General features: G+C 42.0%; 1 pseudogene; it reads left to right on the top strand.

The window, feature by feature from the left end:
* The first annotated feature begins 2,140 nt into the window (after positions 1–2,140).
* On the top strand, positions 2,141–7,682 carry LOC125281741 (ATP synthase-coupling factor 6, mitochondrial-like; annotated as a pseudogene).
* The last annotated feature ends 2,622 nt before the right edge of the window (positions 7,683–10,304 follow it).

The raw sequence follows: 10,304 nt of genomic DNA, 5'->3' as shown, positions 1-10,304 counted from the left end.
CTGCTTGTGTTCTGTCTCTCTCAAATAAACAAATTCTTTTTCAAATTATAGATTTATTTATTTAATTTGCGAGAAAGTGACAGAGAGAGAGCAAGTAGGGGGAGGGAAAGAGGGAAAGAAATTGAAGCAGACTCCCCACTGAGTGCATAGCCAACTCTGGGCCTGATCCCACCACTCATGAGCTCAGGACCTAAGTCAAAATCATGAGTCAGATGAGCCACCAACTGTGTCACCCAGGTGCTCCTAAAGACTTTTCTACTACGTTTTTTTCAAAAAGTCTTAACATTTTAAGGTTTCTATTTAGGCCCATACTCTATTTTAGGCTAATTTCTGCATGGTGTGAGTTATGATTCCAATTTATGTATTTATTTTCACATGCATATACATAGGTCATATCCATATTCATGTGCTGAAAATATTACACTTGACCACTTAGTGAAAGATTATACATTTTTTTAAAGATTTTATTTATTTATTTGACAGAGAGAGAGGCAGCCAGCAGAGAGAGGGAACACAAGTGGGGGGAGTGGGAGAGGAAGAAGCGGGCTCCCAGCGGAGGAGCCTGATGTGGGACTCGATCCCAGGACTCTGGGATCACGCCCTGGGCCGAAGGCAGACACTTAATGACTGAGCCACCCAAGCGCCCCAAGATTATACATTTTTAAAAGATTTGTTTATTTATTTCGGGGAGGGAGGGGCAGAGGGAGAGAGAGAGAGAATCCCAAGCTGACCCCCTGCTGAACATGGAGCCTGATGCAGGGCTAGATCCCAGGACCCTGAGATCATGAGCTGAGCCAAAATCAAGAGTTGGACACTTCACCAACTGAGCCACCAGGACCTCCAAAAGATTATACTTCTTCTTTTTTTTTCTTTTCACAATTTGTTACAATTTATTTTTAAGGCCAGTTATGTGTTTTTATTAAGATGATTTGCTTTTGATTAAAATGACTATAAAGTATATTAAACACTTTTCTGTTTTCATAGAAGGAAGGCACCCAGGTGCCCAGCTACCACTTCCATGTGCTAGTCTCTGTGAAGAAGGCAGAGGATATTACTTAAGCTACTGCTTTAAGTCAAAAGATTATACTTCTTACAATGCTTTGCTTCTCACGTTTATCAAAAACCTTTTCTCCGTATAGGTATTAGTTTCTTTTTGGAATCCGTAATCCATTTTATTGATCTGCTTACCTGTCATATGCCAATACCAATCTGTTTCGATTACTATAACTTCAGAATAGTTCTTCAAATTAGGTACAGCTAGCCCTCAAACTTGGTTCTTTGTTTCACACGTGTTTTGGCCACACTAGGTCATTTACAGTTTTCTATGAATTTTAAAATCAACTGGTCACTTTCTACCAAGGATAAAGGCTGAGATTTTGAGAGTGATTCAATTGAGTGTCTATATATCAGATGGGGGAAATTGATGTTTGAACAGTACTGAAGCTTGGGACCCATGAATAAGAATTTCCCTTCATTTTCTATGGCTTCATTCATTTCTCTGTGAAATATTTTGTGATTTTCACTCAGACTATCCCTCAGTATTTCAGGCTTCATGCTATTATCAATGGTATCACTTTTCATATTTCAGTTAGGCATTGCAATCACATAAAACACACCTGAGTTTTATATGTAGATGTTTTTTTAATGTTTTTTTTATTATATTATGTAGTCACCATACAGTACATCCCCGGTTTCCGATGTAAAGTTTGATGATTCATTAGTTGCATATAACACCCAGTGCACCATGCAATACATGCCCTCCTTACTACCCATCACCAGTCTATATGTAGATGTTTTATCTTGATACAAACAAATGCTTTTCAGAGTCAAGCTAGATCTGCCAGTGACCATATCTTTGGAGATTTAGGTATTTGCCAGGTGACAAGAATCTTATTCCATTCACTTGGAGTTTTCTCAGCAGCCCAAAGAAAAGGTAAATAGCTCTACAAAGAGTCTTGTGGACCAATGCATGTGAAATGCTTTGTATGTTCATTAATAAACTTTCCTTAAGAGTAACCACTCAGTTGGTAAGGCTGCTAATCTATCTTGTGTTTAGATGCGATACCACAGTTGCAAAATTTAAGGGCCAATGTTTTCTCTTATTATTTTACTTAGTCTTGAATAATCTACTGCCAGCACTATGTACTACCAGAAGCCTTGGGACGGTATGCAATGATATATCCATCAAATACCATGAATGGTACCCAAACCTGATTCGTCTTCTTTCTGATGTGATCTATTATAAAATGATACCAACAGCATTAAAACAATTAATAGTGGCAGGCTGAGGGCTGTGTGTGACTCAGTTGTGTGACTGAGTTACCGTTGGAGACAATGGCTCCTACTTCAAATCTGAAGTAGGTGTCCACTCCCATGAGTCTGTAAGCGTCAGGTCCTGATTCTGCAACAGAAGCTGTAGTCCTTTGCGTCAGCTTCATTCCCCCAAGGAAGAGAGAAAGATCTTTGGTTTAAGTCGTGAGTGGTGTGTGTAGCATATTTAAGTTACCTCTTTAGGCTTTGAACTTAACATCCTATCAGGCAAAGCTTGCTCACCTCTGTGACTCACAAGTTCAAATTCCCAGTGGCTCAGGTGACATGTCTCAAAAAAACCAAAGCATCCATTCAGTATTAGGTGTCTCTCCTAAAGTTCACCCTTGATGGCCTAAAATGTGGCACACAAACAGCTTTATATGTGTTTGATTCATGTTTGTCTAATGGTTTTCCAAAGTCTAAGTATGCAAATGACTTTCGGTCCAGTTTTTGTTTCCCAATGCTCTGCCTATTTGACAGGGCTCAAGAGTCAATATAAACACAGATTTATTTCAATTTGTTTATAACCAACCAATCATTGTGTACATGACATATAATTCTATACATTCCTTCTTTTACCTGTTTACATTTGGATGTTGAGAGGATAGAATGTTACTCGCCTCTTCCACTGACATCCTGAATTACAGTTCTGCTCTCTGTTAAAACAAAACAAAACAAAACAAAACAAAACAAAAAGCTGCTTGACTTGTTATTCATCAAAGTCATCATAGGATGTGTTTAAATCTCATTATTTCTGAGCGTCATTAATTTTTAAAAGATTCTATTTATTTTAGAGAGAAAGAGTAGTGCGAGCTGGGAGAACAGAGGGGCAGACTCCGAGAGGGAGCAAGAATCTGAGGCAGACCCTGGGCTGAGCGTGGAGCCCAACTCGGGTCTTGACCTCACTACCATGAGATCATGACCCGAGCTGAAACCAAGAGTCAGACGCTTAACTGAATGAGCCACCCAGGTGCCCTTTGGTTTTCTAAGAATGGAAAAGTCATTTTTGGCTCAAGCCAACAGTGGATAATCTGTGAAAGAATGATTGCAGTGCTCAACTTCAACTTACTCACATATTATTTTAATCTGATTGTTTTAGGTGCTTTCCCCAGACATTCTCAATTGAGGCTCTCCTGAAATCAATCTGTCCTTATGGAAAACATCAGAAATCTACGCCCAAGTAACAGGCAGAATTTGAAGTTTGTTTCACCATTCTGTACCATCATCTAATATGCCCAGAGGGAACCGTCAACAATTCTGGATACACCTAGAGGTAACTTGTACTTATCCTTACCTAGCTAATCCAGTCTCTATTCCTACCATATTTTCTTTTTTTTAAATAATATTTTTATTATATTATGTTAGTCACGATACAGTACATCCCTAGTTTTTGATGTAAACTTCCATGATTCATTACTTGCGTATAACACCCAGCGCACTATGCAATACGTGCCCTCCTTCATACCCATCACCAGCCTATCCCATTCCCCCACCCCCTCTCCTCTGAAGCCCTCAGTTTGTTTCCCAGAGGAGAAAATTAACTAGATACAAAGAAGTAGAGTGAATTGATGACCTTCCTCAGTACTAATGAACAGCTTCCAACAGTAGGCCTTGACTCTTTGCATTTAAAGCATATTTGTATTTGGGAATTTTTAATTTGGGGGGAACATTGTATGCATTTTCACCTTAGCATGTTTTTCTTCAACTTCCTTTATAGTATATGGTTAACAAGGCTTCTGGACTAGTCAATATCCCCATAATTTCATGTTGAAAACTAGTACAGTTTTATAAATCAATAACCAACCAATACACAAGGCTACTATGGTTTTCTCATTGCCCTAAGGAACCGAAGTATACTGTGTCAATTATGTACTTCAAATCTTAAACAGACTGTCACATAAAAAGTATTTAAGATAATTAACTTAAGAGAAAATATTCAACTTCGACAGTAATCAAATAACAAAGTACAAAAATTAAAATAATCATTGCATTAAAAAAAAGAATTATTGCAGATCATGGACTAAATTTTTAGTGTCCATCGAATCCAAAATTTTGCTAGATATGTTTTCTCAAGACGGTGTAATGTTACTATGAGCCAGCTCACCTGTAACTTCAAAAGCCCCAACCCTTTTTCTCCACCACCTAGGGGATACTGTCACAAACTCAGCCCAGCCCTTTCTTCTGCCACCAGCCAGGTGATCTGATTTATTGCATGACCCTCCTGGCAGAGCAACTTTCCAGCATGTTATGTGCCTTAAGGGCTTCCTGTTTCTCTACGACCAATGCAAGAAAGTGGTTTGCTTTGTTATTTGGCATCTAGAGCCATGATTAGCGTCAGCTTTGTTTCCCCGGAAGTCATCAGGTGCTGTTAAATGCAATAACTTTTCTCCCACTACACTACACTTGACTCCACTCAAATATTATATTCCCTAAACCTTCACTTTCTGAGTAGATCCTTGACCCTTTCCATTCATGACCCCCAGGCAGCATTATTAAGAATATTATTAATATCATGTGGCTTCAGATGCAATGGTCCACTACCCTGGGCCTCCCTGACCTTAGGGCAGAACTATCTGCAGTGAGAATGGACATTTACAACCCTTATCCAAACATCATTGATCCCTCTAAGCCCACACTTACGTGGAGGACATCGACCATGAGGGCAGCTCCAAGGTCGAGGCTAGGCTTCTGGGGCAGAGCCTCATGGTCACATCCTCCTCCTCTTGGAATTGGTGCTTCCCAGCAGTTCAAACCAAGCCCGCTCCATCCTGTGGGGCTCTTCGGCAGGTGCACAGGTTCACTGTGGCCTACGTTACTCTCTTAGTCCTCCTTCCTTGCAGAGTTGGAAGCTGCTGTATGCATTCCGTGGTCTCCCCTGATTTCTCTGAACTCAACTTGTCCTTCTTCTTACCGCCTGCGCCAACCACCTGCTCCACCATTGCCTTGGACATCGTTGGGTTATTCTCATCCTCCAAACGTGCTGCTTTTCTGTCTTTCATCGGCTCCCTCCGTTCTCTGTTTTCAGTGTGGGCTCAGCTCAGGCTCCTGCAGGAGACACGCAGAGAAGAGACCAAGTCAGGTCTCAGCTGCAGTCCCCAGGGCTGCTTAACAGGCATCTCAGTCCCTCATGCACTCACAGAATCTGAGCAGGAGGTGACTTTGGAGAATTTGAATAACAACCTTATCTTACAGATGAGGAAACTGAGGCCCCGGGAGATTAAGACATTGCCCCAAACTCCTTCATCACTTGATGGCAGCAGAACCCCCACACTGGCCTTGGCTGCAAGCTTCCCTGTTGAGGCACCTAACACACCCTCGAGAAACCCACAACAGAATTTCAGGGGACACTGAAATTAAAAGTTCCCCTTAAAAATGCATAAGTAATTTTCAGGAGACCTTGGATTAAATGTAAGCATTTCCACTGTTAAAAACACCAGAAGGCCTATTTGGGGACAAATCTTTTCTCACAGCGATATAGTTCTCTTCCTTTTATTCACTTTTAAATCACTGGCTAATAGACCAGGATCACAGAACACAAGTGTATCACGTAACACTCATCATGATCACAAATAAAATGCACTTACGTGATTATCAATCAGATATCTGACTCCTGTGCCAACATTCATTTTCCTGAGAGCTGGCATCAGTCTGCCTTGCTCAGCCATGTCCCCAGTGCCTCCATGACAGCCTGCCAGGTGAAATATTCAGTAAATACTTGTCAAGTGGATAAATAACAGTTACCAGGAATGACGAACTTTTACTGATCTCCAGTCCGAACTATATTTCCGTTCCAACCCTATCCCGGGTCTGTGCTGAAGCAATAAAAGCACAGCCTTCAGAGAAGCTGTCCAAGAGTCCGATACCAGCTTCACCACAGGTCACATACGCTTTACTGGATCATTTAATTGTCTCTTTGAGCATATGTATCTCCTGTATGATAGAAAATGTATACTATAAATTAGGAAAGCCAGCATGAGCCACTGGAAAGTTAGATGTGAACTGGGACATCATGTAGCAGACAGGGCTCCAGTCCCTGGGCACCTGCTGCAGAGCTAAAGGACACCTACATCAGAGTCACTGTGGTGCTTGTTAGAATCCCCTGGGAATAAGGCAAAGAAGCTGCATTTCAGACAAAAACTCCAAGGAGATTCTCATGTATGAAAAAAAGCCTATTTCAAACAAAGAGCCTAGGATGGAGATTCTGACGCCCCAGTGCTCACAAGACTGACTCCGGTTTGAGCAGACCACGTCCCTCATCCAAGGTGGCTTTCAACGGAGAAAGGGGACATTTCCGGGAAGGGCTCCTACCTGATGTGGGTCCTGCTTCCATGATTTGGGTTTTTAGGGCGTTTCCTCCTCGGCTCCAATTGCTGGGGGATGTCAGCCCTCATGGGAGTCATTTCTTTATGAAGACCTCTGTCATTTATTCTGCCCCTGGAGAAGAGACAGCAGAGATCAGTTCTGGGCTCCACAGTTCTAACCTTCCTCCTAAGCCACCTGGGTAAACTGAAAGCATGATGACAGACACAAATCAGGGTCAGGGAAGAGGATCCCAGAGGAGTGAGATGGTGAGGGCAGCCCCTCCTGGGAGAGAGAACCACAACAAGGTCACTATCAGACGGCTTCGTGTGGGGACGACATACTGACCAATTCTGTGAGCAGAGAACCCAGCCTCGTAATTCCAGACTCCTGAGCCATAGGACTGTGAGGTAACAAATGCTCTTCATTGATTTAAACCACCAGTTTTCTAATTTGTTAATACTATCAGTAGAGAACTAGTTCAGATGCTTATCTCTACTCTCCTGGGTTTTTAATCTTTAGAAATATGTAGGCTTATCTCTATAAAGAAAAAAAATCGGTAACACCTTGAGATCCTGGGAAGGCGGGTGAGGGCTGAGCCAGGGCCGGAAGCAGAATTGTGGGAGCAGCGGAAGCTCTGGCCTCTGCGGACTGAGTGCAAGGAAGACAATCTCCCTGATTTTTCAGAGGCTCTTCAGGTTCTCTTCTCTCATTCGGTCTACAGGCTCAGTGCATTTGAGGAGCAACACTGGTGTTCCAGCAGTGGCATCTGATAAGGAGCTTGATCCTGTACAGAAACTCTTTGTGGACACGGTTAGAGACTACAGAACGAAGCTTCTGGAGGACATGCTGATACTGGCCCAGAGCTCCAGCAAGACCTAGAGAGGGAGCCCTTCAAGCTTAAGCAAATGTATGGTGGAGCAGACATGAATACATGCCCGGACTTCAAATCTGAAGATCCTAAATTTGAAGTCATCGAAAAGCCCCAGTCCTGAAGAAATAATGTAACATTTATTTGGTAATTTGACCTAGATTCGTTGTACAACTGGATCAGAATAAACATACATTTCTCAACTGTCACGTGTTCTTTGAATTCTGATTCCAAATGAATGATTTGGTGATGTTGGGTGTAAAAAAAAAAGAAAGTCAAAGAAAAACAGTAAAAATCTATTCAACACGTTCACATGATGTTCCCTAACCCTTGTAACATGAAGGACACTGTGAAGGGCATTTCCTATCTACAATAGGTTCTTTCTAACGCTCTCTTCCTGAGACCAAGGGGGGTGTTCTTTCTGGCTGCAAGGAATAAAAGCCCCAACTTGTTTCATGGGAGGTGTGTTCCTGGCGATTTGAGTTAAGGGAATTGTCATCAGCTAAGGCCATGCCAAGGATCAATTTTTCACCCAGATGTGGTGTGACAAATTTCCCAAAAATGAACAGACCATTTCAAGGTAAGATTGCTCCCTGTACTTCATCTTTTCTTATCCCTGCTGTATTTGTAACTATGGGAAATTGTATAAAACAAGATAGAGAGTTATGATAGATGGCATGTGGGATTTAATAAGAGCTGTTGGGGCACCTGGGTGGCTCAGTCGGTTAAGAGTCTGCCCTCAGCTCAGGTCAGGATCCCAAGATCCTGGGATGGAGCCCCGCATTGGGCTCCCTGCTCAGCGGGGAGTATGCTTCTCCCTCTCCCTCTGCTGTTCCCCTGCTTGTGCTCTCTCTCTCTCTGTCTCAGTCAAATAAATAAATAAATAAAATCTTTTTAAAAAAAATAATGAGATCTGTTATAATCCTGAACTAACAGGGAATTGATGACAAGGACTACAAGGTAGCAGGGAAACATCCCTGTGGGCTTTTGGAGTTGCAAATGGGCACGTGCAAAAGAACGATACATGGTTTTGGAAGATACCTTAGCAAAAAATTTGGCCATAATGGCCATGAAACATTTAATCCATGATCCAACAGTTACTCTGTACACAGATTATCCTGCCTTAACTTTGGCCAATGGCAACTATTTCAAGAAAGACCAGAGAATTGCATAAGAGCACATCCAACAAATATGGGGATGATAGAAAGGGTTGCTTTGCCAAATCAGTTGCCCCAAATCATAAATCTTAAGCACTATCAAGTTTTACTCACATTTTCAAGGGTAAAATTATGAGGTACCAGCAAAGCAACTGAGACCACCAACACTAACTGCAAGAACCTGCTTCCCACATGAGGACATGTTCTGGCACAGACGAAACATATATGGTCTCAAGTGATGTGTGAGCTCACCACACAAAGTGGAGCTGTTTGGGGTGATTTCCCATGGCTATGCTTACATAGCTCTTGGGACCAGTTCTAGGGAATGAAGCCATATTAATCCACAGATTCTAGGTTTGGTTCTCTAAATAGTTTTATACACGTCAGATACACACTCCTGAAAGCATGTCATGGAGGGACCCTCCGAACAGTCACCACCATTTGGGTGTTTACCAACTGGTTCTTCACTAGATGTTTACTAGGAAAATTGACCAGGATACATTCCTTCTTTCCTTCCTTCTTTCCTTCCTCGCTCCCTCCCTTCCTCCCTCCCTCTCTTTCCTTCCTCTTTCCCTCTCTCTCTTTCCTTCTTTTCCTTCCTTCCTTCCTTCCTTCCTTCCATCCATTCATCCATTCATTCTTCCTTCCTTCTTCCTTCCTTCCTCCCTCCCCTCCTCTCTCTCCTGCTTGCTTGGTTTCTTTCTTTTTTCTTTCTTTCTTTCTTTCTTTCTTTCTTTCTTTCTTTCTTCCTTCCTTCCTTCCTTCCTTCCTTCCTTCCTTCCTTTTTCTTTCTTTCTTTCTTTCTTTCTTTCTTTCTTTCTTTCTTTCTTTCTTTCTTTCTTTCTTTCTTTCTTTCTTTCTTTCCAGGCCACCTCCACTGAAGGGAAATGAGTAGCTGCAAGGAACGCTGTTTCCCTTCTTTTCCCCACATTGCGTAGGTGTAACTTCTAAATCAGCAAGAGGCCAACTTCATTTCCCTGGGCAAAGGTATGTAAGGAAGGAAAAGTTCCTCCTTTACCCTTCAAGGTCTTCCAACTAAACTAAAAATTAAGTTTATCTGAGACATTGCATGCCTACGAAGAACTGATATTGAAATGGAGACCTTTAAAGAAATATAAAGTATTAAGGCAGTTTTTATGTATTTTAGACAAGGACACAGTACATTTCTGAGGGATGTTTGGGAGTTTTAATTTGAAGGGAGTTCTAAGCAGAATTTAGAATCTCTGCTTTAAAGTCCCTGGTGAGAAGGAAAATTTTTTACTTCTTAGTACATGAGATGCCTTTTATATACGGGAGATTGGTTTCCTGCATTCAGGAAGACAGAAGAGGGTTCGAGTGTCCTTGCACCAGTTGCTCTTCAAGTAGCTTCAATTCAAAATAATCAATATGCCACTGTGTTACATTTTGACCCATCTGACCTTGGCGCCTATGGGTACCATGGTTTCTCTCAGCATTGCTCAATACTCAGTGCCCATTTCAGAGAGAACACTAAACATATTATTCTTAGAAATTCCAAGGGGCAACCGGGTGGCTTAGTTGTTGAACCCTCTGACTCTTGATTTCAGCTCAGTTCGTGATCTCAGGGTCGTGGGAACAAGCCCCAGTTTCGGCTTCATGCTCATTGCAGTGTCAGCTTGGGATTTTTCTCCCTCTCCCTCTGCCCCCAC

Source organism: Ursus arctos, unplaced genomic scaffold (assembly GCF_023065955.2).
Source record: "Ursus arctos isolate Adak ecotype North America unplaced genomic scaffold, UrsArc2.0 scaffold_12, whole genome shotgun sequence".
Lineage (NCBI taxonomy): Eukaryota > Metazoa > Chordata > Mammalia > Carnivora > Ursidae > Ursus > Ursus arctos.
The sequence above is the reverse complement of the archived record's forward strand: the minus strand, read 5'-3'. Positions and strand labels throughout refer to the sequence as shown.